At 40.7% G+C, this 21,578-nt stretch overlaps 1 pseudogene; it reads right to left on the bottom strand.

Moving 5' to 3' along the window:
- Positions 1 to 1,017: 1,017 nt before the first annotated feature.
- Positions 1,018 to 1,193, bottom strand: LOC115932811 (uncharacterized; annotated as a pseudogene).
- Between the last annotated feature and the right edge of the window lie 20,385 nt (positions 1,194 to 21,578).

Genomic DNA, 21,578 nt, shown 5'->3' on the forward strand with positions numbered 1-21,578 from the left:
TTAGCACTCAATTGCAGTATGTCTGAATCTCTTGGAAAGATGGATGCCTTTCAACTATTAAAATTATTTTTTAACTATATATCTGAAAAGTATTATTAATAAAGGTTCTTGAACTTAGCAGTTATAGTTCCAGAGAAAGAGTACCAGGTGTACAGCTCTTAGAATGTAAGCTATTAAGATGCAGAGATTGTATCTGTGCAAATCACTTTGTTCAACACCAAAAGCATGTCAGCGAGAAGTGAAATATTTACAAATATTTTTTTGATGACAATGACAAGGAATCAGGACCCTTGATTAGAAGAGATGGATATCCAAGTCAAACCAGCTATCTTAGAAAAGAAATTGGGAGCTCCCCTTACCAAATGTTGAGAAGAGCAGAAACAGAGCTGGGCCTCAAGCTAGTGCCAACATCTGAAAAGGGGCTGTTGGGAAGAGCAGAAGCAGAACTGGGCCTCAAGCTAGTGCCAGCATCTGAGCATCTGAAAAGGGGCCAGGACTCCCTGTCTCTAAGTCTTTCATTCCCACTTTCTTGGTATCTTGGCTTTATCTCCAAACCAAAATCCTTTTCTTCCCTAGAAGAGGAAATAGAACTCCAGTAGCTCTCTGCTAGCATCAAGCTAAGCTGAGGTGTAAAAACTCTCTTCTACTTAGTTCTGTGCATGGACAGAATCATCTGCCTACTCACAAACCAATCCTGTATTGCGGGTGTGACATTCTGATCTCCCAGGTTGGGTCATGTGCCTACCCTTAGGGTGGGAGGCAGAGATTTATGAGTTGGGTGAGGAAAGAGAAGTAGTTCCTGCAGATGAAAGGAACATGCACTGAACTACATAAATGGGGAGAAGCAATGAATATTAAAAGAAGTAGACTGATGTTAGGAGAAAATGGCAAAACTAGGGTAGATTCCCATATATCTCAGCAGGAGTACTAGAGAGCCCCATGTGTTAATACACAAGAATACATTTTATAGAAGATGTTATTATTATTTGTATGAAACGGGATTCTCAGTTGAATTCGTACATGAATGCATAATGCCATCGCTCACTACCAAAAATTTTGCAGTAGAGCTTCCCACATTTGGGGCAATTCCAGGGATCAGCATATCCCTATAATGGATCCAGAGTAGAATGGATAAGCCTTGCCCTGGGAAAACTGCCTTTAAGATCATGGTATCTGCCCTGCCAGGTAAGTATGAAACTGGATCTTTCTAAGGCACATTGGAACAAACCTCATTTGTAGCCACAAGTTATGGGTATTTTGAAAAGCCCTTATTGCAAAACACATAGAAATAGCAGGGAAAATACAGTCAACATGGACTTAATGCCTAGTTGTGCTTCCAAGAGGGTAAGAGGAACCCCTGGGGGAACGGCAAAGCAGAAAACCTGAATGGGGGGGAAACAGCAAAGCAGAAAACCTGAATGGCCAATGAATGCAAAACCATGGCTGCTCTGGAAACATTTCCCAACCTCAAGAATCTAGAGACTTGAATCTGAAGGCTGAGTGGGGTGGCAGAAGACAAGGCTTTAGGTCACTGCCAGGTAGAGACCTCTGCATACATTCAGAACTCATTAATCAGAAATTAAAAGCTTCTAACAAAAGTAAAGAGATAAAAAAGGAGCTTGTTCATCTCATGTTCATTGCAGCATTATTCATAATAGCCAAGAGGTAAAAGCAACCTAAATATCTGTCAAGAGATGAATGGATTTTAAAAAGTGGTATATACACAATAAATTATTATTCAGCCTTAAAAAAGAAGGAAATCCTGTCATATGTCATAACATAGATAAAACTTGGGGATACTATACTAAGTGAAATAAACCAGTCACAAAAATACAAACACAGTGCTGCATGATCCTTCTTATATGAGGTTTTTAAAGTGGTCAAACTCATAGAAACAGAGACGTAAAATGATAGGTGCCAGAGACTAGCGGAGAGGGAAAAGAGGACTTGTTCAATGGGTATAGAGTTTTATAGCTGAATCCCACACTCGAATCCTACTCAAGCTGGTATAGAGGATGGAAACAAAGATAAGACTATAGATTTATGAACAAAAAAAAGTGTAAACCAAGCATTCTATACCTAGCCAAACTGTCATTCATATATGGAGACAAAAAGAGAAAAAGAGTTTCAAACATGCAGGAATGTAGGACAATCATTTGTACAACCTTACTGAAAAATTGTTCTCCGAATTAAAATAAATGTGGCTGGGCACAGTGGCTCACGCCTGTAATCCCAGCACTTTCGGAGGCCAAGGTAGATGGATCGCTTGAGGCCAAGAGTTCAAGGCCACCCTGGGTAACATGGTGAAACCCCGCCTCTAGTAAAAACTCAAAAATTAGTTGGGCCATGGTGGCGGGCTCCTGTAATCCCAGCTGAGGCAGGAGAATCACTTGAACCTGGGAGGCAGAGGTTGCAGTGAGCACAGCACTGCACTCCAGCCTGAGTGACAGAGGGAAACTATGCCTCCGAGAAAAACCAAGCAGACAGACAAATACATTTTACACTGGCAAAGATCAAATTATTTGTGATTATAGTGCTCATCATTTACTGAGCATATAATCCCTACCAGTAGTTTCACTAGATACTTTATAAATGCCATTTCTGTCTATCCTTCAACAAGCCTCTAAATTAGATGTTCTATCCACTTTATGGATATGAGAAATCTAAGAGAACTGACTAACCCACTCTTAGATTTCTCATCTATGAAGTTGGCAAAATAGCTCATTTAGAGGCTTTGTAATTTCTAAAATATCATATAGCTAGGATTGTAAATTAATCCTGGTACTTTTTGATTTTTTGAGTTAAAGTTCATGCTGAAGCATGTTGGGTTGATAGGCATTCTGAGATTCAGCACAGGGCATAAGCAAAATGGCATCTTTTCCTACCGGGGTAAAGGAGTCAGACCACCAAAATAATCGGTTCTTTAAACCTCCTTTATGATGACTCACATCCTCAAAACTTTATGAACTCTTAACATGATATCGTGTACACTGGAAAAATGCAATGTATATTTTTAATAAAAATGGAGTGGGTTTTAGGAGATCTAGAGCAGTCACGGCTGACATCCAAACTGTTCCATTTCACGCGCGGAGGTTTCCATCTTCCACCACCACGACCTCCACCTTCCTGCTCTTCACTCCTCCTTACTTTACTGATCTAGTTACTGTTTTTCTCTCTTCTAATTCAGACTCAAAGTGACAGGACGGGACAGAATGAGGCAGAAATCACAGGGTTTGTAAGGCCTGGAGAATAGGGTCCACACAAACCTTTGGACCACTTTTTCTCAGGGGTAGACTTGATGCTCAGATGCTGATGTTCTGTGCTGGACCTGTTTGGGTTCCTCCTCCTCATTCACTCTTGCTCCTGAGCATCACCTGCTCTGACTTGTAAACGTTCTTCTAACATCCCCTAACACAAAGGAGTTAACTGAAGCTCTGAGAGGCCTGGAGGTCAGTCATGGACCTTCACATTATTTGACTTTAAACAAATCTTGAAAGATTCATCCCCCTCAACGTGGCACTTGTGTGCATGTAGAGGTATTCATCTCACACCACTACAAAAGAAGTAGCAGTGTTTGCCAGAAATCATGGGATTCCTCTCTTTTCCCCGGGCTCTGGGTCTGAATTGCCAGGCCGGCTTTGTCAGGAGTGATATATGTAAGAGTCATGGCTGGGTGGGGCTGGATTGTGCTATGTGTGGCACATAAGGGATGAAAGTGAGAGATATTTCTTAATTACAAATGTATGTTCTTTATTCTTCAAAGTTTGGATTCACACCTCTCAATTCCATTTTTCTGCACAAAATCTCACTGTATCATTAATGGATTTGTCCAGTGCATTGATAATGTCATAATCTATCCACTCTAACCTGATTAAGCATGCACTTGTCATTTTAAAAAATGAGAAAACTGGCATACATGCTTCAGCAAAGAATTTGCCACACCTGCATTGCGTATGCAGCTGGTTTAATTACAGACATAATGTATTTAGCATAGTATGTACGAAGCTGCATCACACCTGAACATCCCATTTGATATATTTCCTGAGACCTATTTGCTACTGTTCTTTCCTTTGTGACTGTCCTTACAGAATTAATATTTTCATAACTATTATATAATTAATTATACTTTAGGACCTCATTGAAACTGCAATCTTATTCCATCACATTTGGAAATGAGTGTCGCTTATAGCTCCTTTTGAAGATAATGGGGCATCACAGAAGGAGTCATGATCTACATTTCCTTGAACATCCAGAAAGCAGAAATTACGATACTGTGACTGGCCCTGGCTGTGTTTTGATGAGATTGTCTTGGTCATCACTTTCTCAGTTTCTTTGCACCAAGTTCTTGGGTGACCAGTTGCACAGAACACCACTTGCATTACTGAATTACAAACTGACTTGGGGTCTATAGGGTGACGGTGGTTGAGGGTTGACAGCAGTGCTGTAGGAACAAGACTTGAATCACAGAGGGAGTCTACATGGAGCAATGTGGTGATATATTTCCAAGCACACAATTTCTACAACAGGTCAACTGCAATTCCCACACAGCTAACCCAGCCCTAAAGTGAATATTGAGTAAAAGCAATCATATCTTTATTCCAAACCATCTGAATTTGCTGATTTTTATAAATATGTTATTTTATTCTAGCAAATAAATTCTACTCCTGGATTCCTTAAAACAACTCCTGCATTACTTTGTAGGTAAAACTATCAAAAAATTTGCATAATTACTTCATTTGAAGTTATTAAACTGCTAAGGCAGCAAAATTCATTAAGCTACATTTTACTAAACTCTAATCATTAAGTGAAACAATATTTTTCCCTCAAAAAAGGTAATAGTTTCCTGGAAATATTCTTCATGGCTTTATTTCCTCTGCTAATTGATCTGGGTCATTTAATTCAATAATTTTTATAAAGGTAAAATTATAGGAATTTAATTGACTTTTGCTTAGCTTCCAATTATGTCTAATTTGTTTCTATTCAGTCTCATTAGATCCAGTTATGGTTGGACTAATAGTAATTACTCCCAATAGTTAATGTACTTTAAAATAAGGACTCTGTCTTCTGTTATTTTCAAGTAATTTTTCATCAGGGTTAGGCAGGGCTTCTTAATCATATTAATACAAATTGTTTCCTATGTGCATGAGTAAGTTTGCATTTAGTACGTAGGCAATCCCATGTAACTTAGCAAAGCTAGCAAGTCCCTAGACATGGCGCAGCCACTGTAGAGGTGGCCTCCCACTAGCATCGTTAAAATCAATTGTAATTGGTAGGCAATCACTTAGTTTCACATTTCATTACCCGAGTTATACAAAAGTGTAAAAAAAATACAGTTTTAATAAAAGGGAGTAAAGGATAATGTGAGTAATATTCACAATCTCTAGTTGGAAGAGGTAGCGTTTTCTCAGAAATGATGCATTCCTGGAGCAAGGTCATTTTGTGTTTGGTTTGTTAAATATCTATTTCCATTTTGACAAACCATTGGAAAAGCCCAGCTTCACAAGGACTCTCCATGAAAGCGATCACACAAAAGAACAACCATAACGCAAAATCAAAACAAGGGTGGTCCGGGCTTCACATTAAAGACTCATTACCAAGTTTTCTTAGAAGAGATAAAGAGCACAAAGTTACTTTTATGTGATGGAAAACAGAGAGAAAGAGTAAATGGAACAATAAGCGTTAGGAAACAGCAGTGAAAAACAAGCTGTGGAAAAAAATGAATGGAATTATGTTTTGTTTGCTATTGATTTCCTATCCTGATATCAGAAAATATGGGAAAGAACAAAGCACATTTTTTGAGACAAATAGAACATAAAATAAATGAGCGTTAAAGATTATTTTGCAGTGCTAACAAAAATATCTGACTTGTTTCTTCCCTTCAAAAATACGATTTTGTACAATTACATTTATATGAATTATAGAAATAAAATTGTAAAGATGGAGAACAGACTATGGGGTTGCCAAGGGGAAGGGGTGGAGGAAAATGTGTCAGAGTGTCCACAAAGATTGCAAGTTGGAGCCTGGTGGTGAGGCTACAGTTCTGTATCTTGACTGTCGAGGTTGTAGTTACAGAGATCTACACGAGATAAAAATGCACAGAACACATGCACACACATACACACACACATACATACAAAAACAAATGTGTACAAAATGGTTGTGATCTGAGCAAGCTTTCTGAATTGTACCTATGTCAGTTTCCAAGTTTTGATATGCTCTATGGCTATGCAAAATGTCACCGCTGGGAGATTTAGTGAAGAGTACCTAAGACATCCCTGTATCTTTTGAAACTTCCTGTGAATCTATAATTATTTCAAAAGAAACTTGAAAGTCAAGTATAGCAAGGACTAAATCCATCACTTCAAAGAGGAAAAAACTGAAGATGAATGAAATTGTTGAAGAATATCAAATACTCAACAGTCCGTATGAGAGCTGTATTCTGTCCACTCGAAGCTCAGCTGTCGTTTAGCCTTTTCCTGACGTGCCCTGGAGGACTTGAGCTCCCCTTGGATTGCCAAGGCCTATAATGTTTATTTGTTACTAACTTTGTACTGGACCCAAAAAAAATGAAAAGTGATCAAATAATCATTTATAATAACAACTAGTACTTTTACTTATAAAGAGACAATAGTGGTAATGAATTTACATATTTGGGGTAAAGAATAGGATCTTGGTAAGACAATATTGGCAAAATATAAAACAGAAAAAATAAGGAATCAGAAACATAAGTAGTTCAGTATTGTGAAAAAATTCTGGATCTGAGAAGCAAAAGAACAGAAATTGTATTGCGTTTCTGCTCCAAACCTGCTGAATCACCTTAGGCAATGCATGCCCTTTCCCTGAATCTGTTTTCTTTTCTACAAAATAAAGTGAGCTAGATCATCTCCAAATATTCACATTTTTCAACTCTACGTGGACTTCAGTTGAATTCCTAATTTCAGTTTGGATAATACATGTGTGCTGCACCACAAGCGGTGTGTCTAAACCCTCATGTTGGTCCTAAAAAATAATTAAATCTAGCATTTGGCAGCTGGAAGCCATTGCAATCTTTCAAATATTCCTGAAGCTTATTTTATCAGTGTACCAAGATAAAATGCGAATAACGTGGTAGATATAAAGTCTGTTAGCAACTATCAGTGCTGTCTTATCTCAGAAGACTTTGTAAGGATAATGATAAGAAGTGGATCAAGTAAAACAGCCTGAATTGACCCCCAAGATCCACTAAAATGATTAACTATTCCATTCATGAAAATTCACTACAGTCAAACTATCTAAACTTGCTGTTCCTGAGCTGACGTTATTCCAGTTCTACATGGCAGTATTAATTGCACCTTCATTTGGCTAAGCATCATGAATAACAGCAGTCTTAACAACGTATCGCCACTTCCTTATATACCTGTTTACACTTGTGATCATAATAATGTCAACTTTAATACTCTCACCAAAAAAATGTTGAAAAAAATACCCCTTTTACAATGTAAAGCTAAAGATCTAGGCTTGCATAAATGATCAAAAGCTAAAAGGTAGCACCAGTAATCTCTGTTAGTGCTGCAAAAAGACATCAAGTTCAGTATCAACTTAATAAAAAAGACAGTTATTAACCAGCAACTGAACTTTAAAGTTATCATGTTGCTTGCAACTGAAATACGAGCCTATTCACAAACACAGACGATATTCACATGAACATCCCTGCTAAACTCTACCTGACCTCACCATGAGAGTAAACCGGGAGGAGGGGTAGAGATGATAGCTCTCCATATATAATGCTTGAATCTCCAGGAGGCAACAGAACAGGATCATTGCCCCACCATGGCTCCTTCCCATCTGTTTTGATCATCCAGGCAGACCTATAGTGAAACAAAATGAAAGCACTAACAGTTTCCTGGGCTGTATTTTTCTTAGTATCATACAGAGAAACACCTAGTCACACTGCCACTGACTGCACTCCTCACCCTGGATTTTGCATTCTCACACTGTGGGTTACAAGAGGCAAACAGCAATGTAGATCCATCACTATCATCGGATATAATTTTGCATTCTCACGCCGTGGGTTACAAGAGGCAAACAGCAATGTAGATCCATTGCTGTCACCAGATATAATGCAAATAAGACACTTGCTGTGGATGGCTGATCATAACAATAACATGATCTGGGGGCATCAGAAGTCCTGCTTGACTCTCATTTTCTAACATTTTTGCAGGCTGCTGGCTGACCTCCACCCCACTTCAGGAACAACAGGATAGACTACTGCTGGGCCGATCCATAAACTCACCAGTAGCCCAGGAGATGGCCTGACATGAAAAGTTCTGCACAAGCAGGAGCAAAATGAGCCAATAGCTCCACTTGCATTCTGTTGGTATCCTGCATGTTATTTTCACAGAGCAATACAAGTTTCTGCTGTACTGCACGCACATATTACTCACTTTCTTTGCTGCCATGATGCTTAAGTATTTCAACTGCATTTTTAAGTAATATATCTTTCAAAACTTAGCTTAAAAATTGCATGATCTCCAGTTGTAGCTTCAGTAGTCTGTTGAAAAGTTTGTCTAAGACAGTAGGCTTTAAACATTGAAATAACTCCTTGGTCCACTAGCTGGATGACTAAAATTGTATTTGTTAGTAAAAAGTGGCTTTTTAACATTTTCATGGAGGTATCCAAATGAATAAAGGTGACCTGGACACTTATCCAACAGTTGACGGTGCTTTAAAAGTTAAATTATGTGAATTTATGACTGGAGGACAAGTAGTTTACACAACTACACACCTTGATATCTGTCTAAACTAAATTCATACAGATGCACAGGTACACAGCGACAAATACCCAGCACACTTTCACAGAGAGAGCATAATTGCTCACTGATCATCATGCTTGTCCATTAAATACTTACTAATTTTTGTACTAAAAACCAGCATCAAAATTTCTACTGAATGAAATTACACGTAGTTAATACACTGTGGAAAGTGAAATTTGCACTGTGTCCATGAAGGAATTATATATGTTATCTAACCAAAGCACAGTAACAAAAATTCCTGCATATAAGAGCCATGAAAAGCCAGGACTGCTTATATACTGCTGTAAGATTGTTATATTACTTGGGAGATGATATAATAGTACTTAAGAATAAACTGTGATAAGTTAAGAATATATATGGTAAACGCTTGAGCAATAACTTTGAACAAAAATACATAGTGTAGCTACTGAGCCAATAGTTGCAATAAAATGTAATACTGATATGGTTTGGCTGTGTCCCCAACCAAATCTCATCTTAAATTGTAGTTCCCATAATCCCCACGTGTCGTGGGAGGGACCTGGCAGAAGGTAATGATACTTATTGAGCATCTACTATATCAGGTGCAGCCAGTGTGGCTCTTGAACAAGACAGACAAAATTATCATACCTCTACCACGGTCATATTTGATCTTCATTTATCTACCATTTATAACATTTTATTTGTCTTTTATTGGAAACCCTTCAAATCCTTTCTGAAGTAGATATAGTTGAAATAAAGATGTAAGTTGAGACTGAGATCATATACTGCGTTATTTCTCTTGCAAATTCATATTAATTATAGTGAATATCTCATTTTGTTTTTCTTTTTGTTTGGAGGGAAGGAGTAGTTCCTGTCTTGCTACTTTTCTTTCTAACCGTGCCATGATTTAAGTTCCTTCATTCATCGTGTTGGCTCTCTTGAAGATAAATCCAGACACCTGCCTTACACTGGAAGCAGCAAGGGCTTTTCCTCACCGGCTCCCGTGCAGCTCTCAGGCAGGCGTGTGACCAGCCCATGGCTGTCAGTCGCTCTCCCTCCAGGCTTGGACTCTTGATCCGTGATGAGAGAACAGCAGAGGTACATGATATTTATCGCAGCAACGGTGCGCTGAGCAAACCCTTCCCGCCCAGAGATGAATGCAGGGTCCTTGCTTCTCCAGTCCCTTTGATTTCTATTTCCCAGCCTAGTTTCTCAGCTTCCAGTTTATTCTTTGAGCCTTGCTCTCATTGCTACCACCAACATTTTTCAGGAAATTCCCCTTTCTTTTCATGTTATTTTCAGATGGTTGCAACTAAAGAGCACTAAGCAACACTCTCCAAACTCAACTGGGCCCTGCTATTCCCAGTGTTGCCAATGAGAAAGAATACATGGAGCCCCACAGAAGGAGGGGTCAGAGTCCTTAGCTAAGAGAGGAGACCACTCCTCATATTGTCTTATGCGCAATTTCTGCCTCCAAAGAAATAAGAAGTAAAAACTAAAAGGCAGAAATGAAATCCACAGGCAGACAGCCCAGTGCCACACCCTGGGCCTGGTAGTTAAAGATCGACCCCTGACCTAATCGGTCAGGTTAACTATAGATTACAGACATTGTATGGAAAAGCACTGTGAAAATCCCTGTCCTGTTCTTCTCCGTTCTAACTACCAGTGCATGCAGCCCCCAGTCATGAACCCTCAGCTTGCTCAGTCGATCACGATCCTCTCAGCGGACCCCCTTAGAGTTGTGAGCCCTTAAAAGGGACAGGAATTGCTCATTTGGGGAGGTCGGTTGTTGGAGACGTGAGTCTTGCTGAAGCTCCCAGCTGAATAAAGCCCTTTCTTCTACAACTCGGTGTCTGAGGGGTTTTGTCTGCAGCTTGTCCTGCCACAAGCCAGCACTGGACACTCAAAGTCTCTTGTGCAATAAGCACTCAATAAATATTGGTGAAAGGAAAAGGGTGGAAAGGAGGAGGGAAGAGAAGAAAGGACAAAGAAAGAGAGGAAAAGAAGGAAAGGAGGGTGGGAGGGAGGAAGAAAGAGAGAGAGGGAGCAAGAAGGGAGGGAGGGAGGGAAAAATGTAGGGTGTGTGGGCAGGAGGAAGGGAGAGAAAAAAAGATAAAGGGAGGGAAAGGAGGGAAAGGGGGGGGGAGGGAAAAACACAAGGGCATGGGAATAAATCCCAAGTGACCATTTCTGGCAAAAAATGCTGAGTTAAAAAAATCACGGGAGAACACCTCTTTGTTTAGGTACCTGCTATCTCTTAAAAGAACACAGAAATTGTAGTTTATATATTTTACATGAATATTGAGGAAAATAAGGATCTGAAGGATATGCAGAGAAACACATGAAAATACAAAATTAGGTGTCTAAATTCAGAAAAGCTGGTAAATATTAATGAAGTAAAATAGCGGGCAAAGACATGTGGGAGGGGAGTGTGACTTAGAATGTAGACCTGAATAAGAAAATTAAAAGTTATTTTAAAGTTAGTTGAAGGACTAAGGGTGGAAATCCATAGGATTCCTGCTTTTTTTCTGTCTATGCTACTTTGGCAAGTATAGTGCATAAAAGACATAAGGAAGATTGAGAAAATCATGGATGGTCTTTCTACTTAAATGAAATTGTATCCAAAACCGAAAAACAAAAACAAGAGTGAGAGACAGAACTTTTTCTATGGGTTTCCCACTGTGGAAATCTCCCTACAGACACTTCATGTGTTCTTTGATTATTTGGCTGGTTGGATTATTTTCTCTCTCTTCTGGCTGTTTGCTAACTGAGGTTTTCATTACAGAGGCCGTCTATCACCCGGGTACCAATTCCTGATTAATGGAAAGATACCATCTCTCGACATGGTACCCTCCAGGTTTGATTGACGCTGCTTTGAGCTTTGAGCACGCATCGGTTATGTGACCCCGGGCCTCTTGTTTGCTCATCTGTTTTCATTTTGTGGTATAGAAACTTTACATGTCCAGCCACTACTAAGCAGAAACACAAAGAAGCAATTATCTGTTCAGTTGATGTTTCCCAGATGCAAGTTATTTAATGCTTTTATTAACCCTTAGAGTGGCATGTTATTTAGTCTCCACACCAGGTGAATATTCGGTAGGAAACACAGCTCCTATACACACACTATTGTCATTTAAAATTAAAGGGAAAAATTAAAATGTCTCTCCAGCCAAACAAGCCCTTTTTCAGCATTTTTACATATTATGAAATATAAATCTAAGGCAACTTTTAGGTTGTTTACAGAGAATAAAAAGTTATCTTTAAATCTAGGGCTTAAAATGAATAATTAGAGGTAAATCTAGTTGGCTTAATCAAAATAACTGCTATAGGAATTACATATAATTAGCATCCAAATAAAATCCTTAGCCTACTCTATACAGGAAAGTAATATAAATATTAGATAGGAAAATATCAATTCTCTCTCTCATGCCTTCTCAAGATCACATTTAAACCCTTGATCTTTCTTGTCACTTCAAGCACAAGCCAAAATACAAGCAAATCATGAGGATAAGGCTGAATTTTAAATCTTGATTCCAAAAGCCACTCTCCTATTCTGGTTGGAAAAATGACAAAGCTACGTTCTGTCTTTTATCACTGCACATTTAGGCCACAATCATTCAAGTGTTTTGCCAACAATGAGCACAGCACAAGGTACCAGGAGGCAATGGGTAGACAACCTTTCGACAGCTTATTCCAGCACAGACTCACGCAAAACAAAATGCTGCCAGAGCCAAGTCCCCTTTCGGCTTCTTCCTGGCTTTGTACAATCTTATTCCTCACTTAATTTCTCCATCCTGTTCCCTTCTCTCTGCCCCTAGTAGCCCCTGTGACTCACATAAGCCTTTCTCAGGCCAGCAGGCACGTGGGAGCCTCACCCGGCCTGGGGGCCGGCAGATGAACCAGGAGTGTGACCCAGGTCCCAGCAGTAACCAGAGGTGACAGGGCAAGGGCTACAGCTTAAGCACTTTGAAGATGAGACTTCTCACCACATGGAGAGAAAATAAGCACCAACCTATACCCTTTGCACAGGGTACAGTAGAGCCACCAAATCGCAGTCAGGAGCCAGGACCTCTTTGCTGGATGCTGTCCTCGCCCATATCACCCCACACCGGGTCATCGCGGTCTTTGTGCATCACTTTCCACCTCTTTCCTTTATCTTTGTCCTATTCCACCATTGCTTCTGCTTCCTTCCCCAAGACTGATCACGTATGTCCCAACTGAAAAAGAAAAATCTCTTTTCTGAACCCTGCATCAGTCTCTACCAGCGGTCCTCACACAGGGCAATGCCCTTCCCACCCCCACCAGAGGACATTTAGCAACATCTGGAGACCTTCACGTTTGTCACCGCTAGGGGAGGGGTTGCCACTGTCATGGGGTGTCCAAGCCAGGGATGCTGCCAAACATTCCTACAAGGCACAGGACAGCCTTCCCTCCCCAACAACAAAGAATTGTGTGGCCCAACCTGCCCATAGTGCTGAGGGAGCAACTCTGCTTTGGACACCACTCGCTAAACTTCCCAACTGAACTCCCTGCGTGTTGTCTACACTTACTGGTTTGCACTTTCTCCCTCCCAACTCACGCTGAACCGCAAGGATTGGTTGGCTGCCTGCTCTGCTGCACACACACAGCTCTTGCAAATGGCACACCCAATTCTACAGAAAAACGCAGCGGATACTGCAGAGGAGAAACGCAGGTTCTCTCCTCTCTTCTTTGCTTTTACACAAAGATAATCTTCTCACCAAGACTGCTCTCAGTGTGACATCAGAGAGAAACCAGAATGGGACTTCACTGACATCACTTACCACCACAGAAATTCAACTAGCAGCTCTCCACAGGCAAGAATACCATCGTGCATGTCCCAGAACTCAGGACTAAGGCTGAGACACACTCCTGGACCCTAGAGCTAAGAAAAGCTGTTGCAATGGTAAAAAGTGGAGAGAGATGTTGAGCGCACACTCCTCCCCAACCTGGCAGAGCCTCACATGCAGAGATTCCTCTGGATCTGCAGTTGCACAGTGAGAAAGTGAGTTGCAGGCAGAAGTTCTGCTTCCCCACCATTCTGGGCCCCTTTGCCGGAGCTCACGCCTGTCTTGTCCCACGGGAAACGTTTCCCCACCATTCTGGGCCCCTTTGCAGTAGCTCACGCCTGTCTTGTCCCACGGGAAACGCTCCCCCGCCATTCTGGGCCCCTTTGCCGGAGCTCACGCCTGTCTTGTCCCACGGGAAACGCTCCCCCGCCATTCTGGGTCGCTTTGCAGGAGCTCACGCCTGTCTTGTCCCACGGGAAATGCTTCCCCACCATTCTGGGCCCCTTTGCAGGAGCTCACGCCTGTCTTGTCCCATGGGAAACGCTCCCCCGCCATTCTGGGCCCCTTTGCCAGAGCTCACGCCTGTCTTGTCCTACGGGAAACGCTCCCCCGCCATTCTGGGCCCCTTTGCAGGAGCTCACGCCTGTCTTGTCCCACGGGAAATGCTTCCCCGCCATTCTGGGCCCCTTTGCAGGAGCTCACGCCTGTCTTGTCCCACGGGAAACGCTCCCCCGCCATTCTGGGCCACTTTGCAGGAGCTCACGCCTGTCTTGTCCCACGGGAAACGCTTCCCCACCATTCTGGGCCCCTTTGCAGGAGCTCACGCCTGTCTTGTCCCACGGGAAACATTGGGAGTGCCCACAGGGCCAGTTAGAAACAAAAACAGGTGGGGCTCACAGCAAACAGGGCACAGATCGGGCCTGGCCCATGGAGGTGCCACATCAGAGAAACTAGCCAGAGGCACCTCGCCACAGGAAGCACCCCCACAAGTGCTCCAGGCTCAGCCCCCAGTGTGCTTCAACGCCCTTCGTAATAGCAAACGCTCGCAGATCCAGCATAGAGGGAGCTGCCTCAGCACAGGAGAGACGCCCATGCCACACCCATAGCTAACGTCATTCTCAATGGTGGAAAGTCGAAAGCGTTTCTCCTAGGATCAGGGAGAAGGATGCCCACTCTCACCACTCCTACTCAACATAGCACTAGAAGTCTTAGCAAGAGAAAGAAACAAAAGGCATTCTAATTGAGGGAAGAAGTGAAATGTCTCTATTTGCGGACAAATTGATCTTTTATATAGAACACCCTAATGGCTCCACAAAAAAACTGTTAGGACATACAAACAAATTAAGGTTTCAGGATATAAAATCAACGTACAAAAATCAGTAGCGTTCTATATACTAAAAACAAATATTTAAAAAGTAAATTTCAAAAAAAAATCGCATTTACAATAGCAACAAAATAAATAAATACTTAGGTATTAATTTAACCCAGGAGGTAACAGACCTGCATACTGAAAACTATAAAATGCTGATGAAAGAAAATGATGAAAACACAAATAAATAGAAATATTTTCCATGTTTATGGGTAGAAGAAATAATGTTGTGAAAATGTACAAACTACCCAATATGTTCTATAGATTCAGTCCAGCCCTTATCAAATATTCAATGTCATTTTTTACAGAAATAGAAAACACAATCCTTAAATTCATATGGAACTACAAAAGACCTTAAATAGCCAAAACAATCATGAAGGAAAAGAACACAGCTGGAGGCATCACACTCCCTCATTTTAAACTCTTTTAGCAATTGCAATTAGTACACCCTAGAATTGGCATTAAAAAAAACAGACAAATCAATCAATGGAACAGGATGGAACACCCAGAAATAATCCCCCACATTTATGGTCAACTGATTTTTGATGAGGGTGCCAAGAACACACAATGGGGAAAGGAGAGTCCCTCCAACAAATGATGTTGGAAAAACTGCATATCCACATGTGAAATAATGAAATTAGGCCCTTATCTTATGACATACACAAAAATCCACTTAAAATGGATAAAAGATTTGGCCTGGCATGGTGGCTTATGCCTGTAATCCCAGCACTTTGGAAGGCCGAGACAGGCACATCACCTGAGGTCAGGAGTTTGAGACCAGCCTGGGCAACATGGTGAAACCCCATCTCTACTAAAAATACAAAACTTAGCCGGGCGTGGTGGCAGGTGCTTGTAATCCCAGCTACTCAGGAGGCTGAGCCACGAAAATCACTTGAACCCAGGAGGCGGAGGTTGCAGTGAGCCAAGATCACACCACTGCACTCCAGCCTGGGTGGCAGAGTGAGACCCTGTCTCTAAATAAATAAATAAAATTTTAAAAATGGATAAAAGACTTAAATATAAAAACTGAAATTCTAAAATGACTAGAAGAAAACATAAGGGAAAGTTCTATAACGTTGGTGTGGACAATAACTTTTTTTGGATAAGACCCTGAAAGCACAGGCAATAAAAGCAAAAACACACAAATAAAATGGCATCAAACTCAAAAGCTTCTGCACAGCAATGGAAACAATCAGCAGAGAGAAGAGACAACCCACAAAATGGAGTAAAACATTTGCAAATCATACATCAAATAAGCAGCTAATGTCCAAAATATAAAAGAAACTCAATAGCAAGAAAACAAATAATTAGATGATGTTAAAATGGGCAAAGGACCCAAAATCCTCAAAAGAAGATTTACAAGTAGCTAGTTGGTACATGAAAAAATGCTCAGCATCTCTAATTACTAGAGAAATGCAAATTAAAACCACAATGAGTTATCACCTCACCCCTGTTGGAATGGCTATCATCGAAAAGATGAAAAATAAATGTTGGAGAGGATGCAGAGGAAAGGGAACTCTTATGCGTAGTGGAAATGTAAATTACTACAGCCATTGTGGAAAATGACATGGAGGTTCCTCAAAAAACTGAATATAGAACCAGTAAATGATGCAGTAATCTCGCTTCTGGGTGTGTATCCAAAGGAACTGAAGGTAGGTCCAAGAGACGTCTGCACGTCCATAGTTATTGCAGCCCTATTCATAACAGCCAAGATGTGGAATCAACCTAAGTGTCCATCCGTGGATGAATGGATAAATGTGGTATATATACAATGGCATACTATTCAGCCTTTCAAAAGAAGGAAATCCTGTCATTTGTGACAACATGGATGAATCTGGAGGACTTTATGCTGACAGAAATAAGGTAGGCGCAGAAAGACAAATACCCCATGATCTCACTGGCATGTGAAATCTAATAAGGTTGAACTCATAGAAACAGGAAGTAGAATGATGGTTACCAGAGGCTGACAGGTGCGGGGTGCAGGAAGACAGGGAGTGAGGAGTTGATGATCAAAGAGAACAAAGTTTCAGATAGACAGAGGGTTGGTGATCCATTGCATAGCAAGGTACTGTAGTCAGTAATGATGTGTCATATATTTCAGAATAACTAAGAGCATAAATTTCAATTGTCTCACCATGAAAGAGAACAGGTAAGCAAGGTGATGAATATGTTAGCTTGATCTAATTATTTCATCTTGTATACAATTATCAAAATATCACATTGTACCCCACAAATGTATACAGTTATGATTTGTCAATCAAAACAAATGTTAATAATATTTTTTGTTCTGAGACAGTCTCACTCTGTTGCCCAGGCAGGGATGGGGTGGTGCAATCATGGCTCACTGCAGTCTCAATCTCTCAGGCTCAAGCGATCCTCCTGCCTCAGCCTCCTGAGCAGCTGGAACTACAGCCACGTGCAACCACACTGGACTAATTTTTTAAATTTTGTGTAGAGATGGGATTTTGCTATGTTGCTCAGGCTGGTCTTGAACTCCTGGACTCAAGCTATCCTCCATCCTTGGCCTCCCAAATTGCTAAGCTTACAGGAAGGAGCCGCTAAATTCAGGCAACTTTTTAAAAAATACTATGTTCTCTGCTGGTTTCTGTGACCTGGTCACATAATTGTCGTGGTCATTGATTCCTGAGGTGTGAACTCTAAATGCCTTTGTCTGGCTCCTAGGACCCTTGTCTACATGCCCACCATTGAATCTCATAGTTCCTCCCCTCACACCTTGCTTTTCGGTTGTGCAAACCACTTATCAATTCCCAAAGAGGCTGAGCACACTCTAATCTTTCCTTTTCTGCCCAGATCCCTCCCCGCTAATGCTGATGAACCCTTTTCCACCTTTCGAAATTCAAGACAAATGTCTCCTCCTCTGTGACAGAATTCTGGGCCACCGTCAGTGCCTTCCTCTTGCCTGACAAATATCTTGTCACACTTCAGTTTCTACACTTGCTATACCTATGTGTTCATATGTCTATTACAACCTCCTCTCCATGCAAATGGAAGGCCCTGGATCTGGGTTCTCTGTACTTTTGTACACCGAGAGCCCAGCACAGTGTCTGGCAATTAGTTGGTACTAAATAACAAAATATGGCAAAACAAATAAATAAAATACATGATTTAAAAGTAGACAATGTAATTGTCATTTGAACAAGTTCTCCAACTTTATTCTATTACCTTTAAATTCTCTCTTTTTCCTTTCTTCCCCATCCTTGCAAATGAAAAGATCCATGTACTATCAACCTTCCTCTCAAGGCTTGGGGTTTTAATAAGTCAATGTAATAAATTTACCTGTTTTGGAGATGAAAGAGCTGAGACAGAGAGGCTAAGTAACTTACCCGAGTAGGAGCTGCAACCTAAGGTCTGTATTTCTGACACTGCACTGATCCTAACCCAGGCAGTGAAGGTCCAGGGAAGTGAAATAAGACACACTGGACCATGACGATACATGGGAGGGAAATCTGTGAAAGACAGAGAAACAGAGCTTAGTGCCCAGGGTGGGATCTTAGGCTATTCTGGGTGATGGTGAGTGGGCAGGCCAACAGCATTAAAGCAGCAGTAGGAGGCAGGGATGGGACCCTCGTCATAACCCGCCTCTAAGGGAACTCACTGTAGGGTGAGCATGGCCCAGCAGTGACCCGTCAGGCAGGTGTAGCAGATATTTTGCATGACTCTGATGCACTGCTTCCATTTTTTAAGGGAGTGGTTGACTCACAGTCGGTATACCGGGGGTGACCCAGGCTCTGGCCTGCCGCAGTAACACTGGTCACATGCTCCCCGGAGCGCAATGGTAGCTGGTTGAGCATCCTCACCAAGTACGGTTACCTGTTTCTCATTCTCACGGACACACAGGCTTCTGACAACTTTTCCGATTGCACAAGATCATTTTTGAGGCTTCATTCCCTCCCCACAGTAAAGAACAGACCCCAAATCCTCAGCTTGGTCTAAAAAAAGTATTCTAAAATATGTACATTGATTTTTTCAACTGAATGTTTTCAACTAAATCAACTCAATGGAAAGTGAAAAGGGAATTTTTGTTTGTTCAATAGTTTGCCCAAAGGATTGTATCATTTCTTTAAAGTAAATTTTAGTCAAAAAGTAGGTTTATATAAAATTCTAACAAAGTTGCTTTCTTCTGGAAAAAACAAGTCCTGTAAAATACTGTGTATTTATATACAAAATAACAGATAATATATACTATATATATATCACACCCTATAATATGTACTATATGTATATAAATATTTTATAACGAGAATTTTATTCCTATGACATAATGGTGTTATAATTTTGAAAACCAGAAGTAGGGCGTAACAATGTGTTAAAAATATTTGCACTAAGTGTTAATTGATGCATTAATGTCATTTTCATCTTTCCCCAACAAATATTTAACATTCAATACTTAGACATGTCCCCTGGTAAATGAACTTTCTTATTTGCCAGCAAAGGTTCTTAGAAAAATAGACTGAAAAGAAATAACTTCTATCTAAAGATGTTTCAAAAGCTTCACACAACTTACAGAACAGATAAAAATGTCCCATAACTTACAAGGGTAAATTAGCATGTGAAGGGTAAATATCATTTTACTTTAATGTCTCTCAAAAATCAAAATCTTACCTTACCATAATTCTTAACCTAAAAAGCAATTAATAAGCAATGTTTTATAATGTTGCTGTATCTTGGGTGTGCCTGGGGAACTATCTGTGTTCTTCTTAACTGAGCTGTATAAGCAAGTAACAAGCTGCTCTGAGAAATCATTCGGCTTTTAAAACCAAAATGATTATTAGATTAGGTCAGAGAGATCCACAGCCAAATTTATCATGCTCATATGTCTCTTTTTATCTGCCAAATATAATTGCTTGTTATTTGTCTTTTTAAAATATAAAATAAAGTTCAGTGCGCAAATAAAAATTCAATGCAGCTCAATACATGAAAGTTGTTTTTACAGAGATTCAAATCAAAGCCATCCTGTCCAATCCCGCTCTCATTTAGAAAGGTTTCCATTGGAGCAGAAAGGCGGTAATGGCTGACAGCCAATCTGCAGTGGAAAAAATGCAAGCCTGTGACCTAGAAGGCACTGGTGTTCAAAGTCCTAATGACTCAGATGTCAGAAGTACAAGATTACAGGCTTTTATAATGTCAAGATAATTCATATAGTTTGCAAAATTGCACCTGGTAAATTCTAAATTCAAGTGACCCCAGTGGTCTGCAAAAGAATATAAAGATGTCCTTGGTAGCCTTCTGCCTGTATCTCAGTGGCACTCTCTTTCTGTCCCTAATAATGCACACTGTGATCCCAAACCTGTACCTGTGAGTCGAGATGAACAAGATGGTGCACCAGCTCATGGGCTTCTGAGAAGAAAAGGAAAACAGGAGCCTGTCCCCATCCCACACTGTGCTGGAGACTTTCTTAGACACTGAACCACACTTCCACCCATTGTGTTGAAGACAAGAATACGAGGAACCAGAGACGCTGAGGAAACGTGCCCAAGCCGGCGGCAAAGCTGAGATTTGCAGCAGCCCCTGTTAGTCTAGAAGACTCTGACTGACATCAGCTGAGGCCAGATTTAAAGAGATGAGCATTCATGGGAGCATCTGTTATTTTGTCACACCCTCCCTAACTCGGTTTTAAATAAACAACTCAAGTGAAAAGGGGCAATATTATATGAATAACTATCATATTACATTATTAGTATTGGAAGACGCTTTTGTTTTCCTCATATATTCTTGATGTCACAAGACTTCAGGCCTTTATGCAAAATGTACAACTGCCACTATTAAAGTACGTGCTGAAATTATAACGACAACCCTCTCACATCAACCCCCACCCATATGGGCTGGCCCACCCTATAAGATGCATTGTCATTAGTTATAAATTGAACACTCATTAGAGCTGACAAAATGTTGAACAGCAAAGTATCAAGCATTCCCTGTCATGATTTGAGGTTAAATTGTCCAAAGTGACTCAGCGCAAGGGAGAATAGGTGTATTGCTGGGACACTTTTTGTATTTCAGACTCAAAATTCTCTTGAAAGAAATACAACTCGAACTTAGCTCATCATATCAAGAGCCAGATCACATAATCCTTCTCACTGAATAAAATCAGATGGGTCTGACAATGAGGTTAGAGGCTTTGCCAAGAGCTTTTGCTGTATGTTTCTCGAGGAGTGAGAGAGAGAGAGAAAGAGGATGCAACCTGAAGTTCAGGAGCAGCTATCACCACACAGTCAGCTCCTCCTGAATCCCAGCACCTCGAGGATTAGAGGGTCCTGTTCAACACAGTAGCCACTAGGCACCTGTGGGTATTGCCCACGTGAAATGGGCTGGTTCCAACTGAGGTCAGCTGCAAGTGCAAACTATGTCCTGGATTTCACAGATTTAGAGTGGAAAAGAATGCAAACTCTCTTATTACGTGTTTAATTGATGATTTGTTGATGTGAGATTTGGATATACCAAAGTAAGTAAAATGTATTATTAAAATTAATTCCACCTGTTTGTTTTTTACTTTTTTAATGAGGCCACTAAAGACAACTTACCCATATGTTCCAAATAATTGAAAGTAGGATCTTGAAGAGGCATTTTCATGTCCATGTTCATAGCAGCATTGTTCACAAAAGCCAGATTTTCAATAGCTGAATGGATAAG

Source organism: Gorilla gorilla, chromosome 3 (genome assembly GCF_029281585.2).
Source record: "Gorilla gorilla gorilla isolate KB3781 chromosome 3, NHGRI_mGorGor1-v2.1_pri, whole genome shotgun sequence".
In the NCBI taxonomy this organism is placed as follows: domain Eukaryota; kingdom Metazoa; phylum Chordata; class Mammalia; order Primates; family Hominidae; genus Gorilla; species Gorilla gorilla.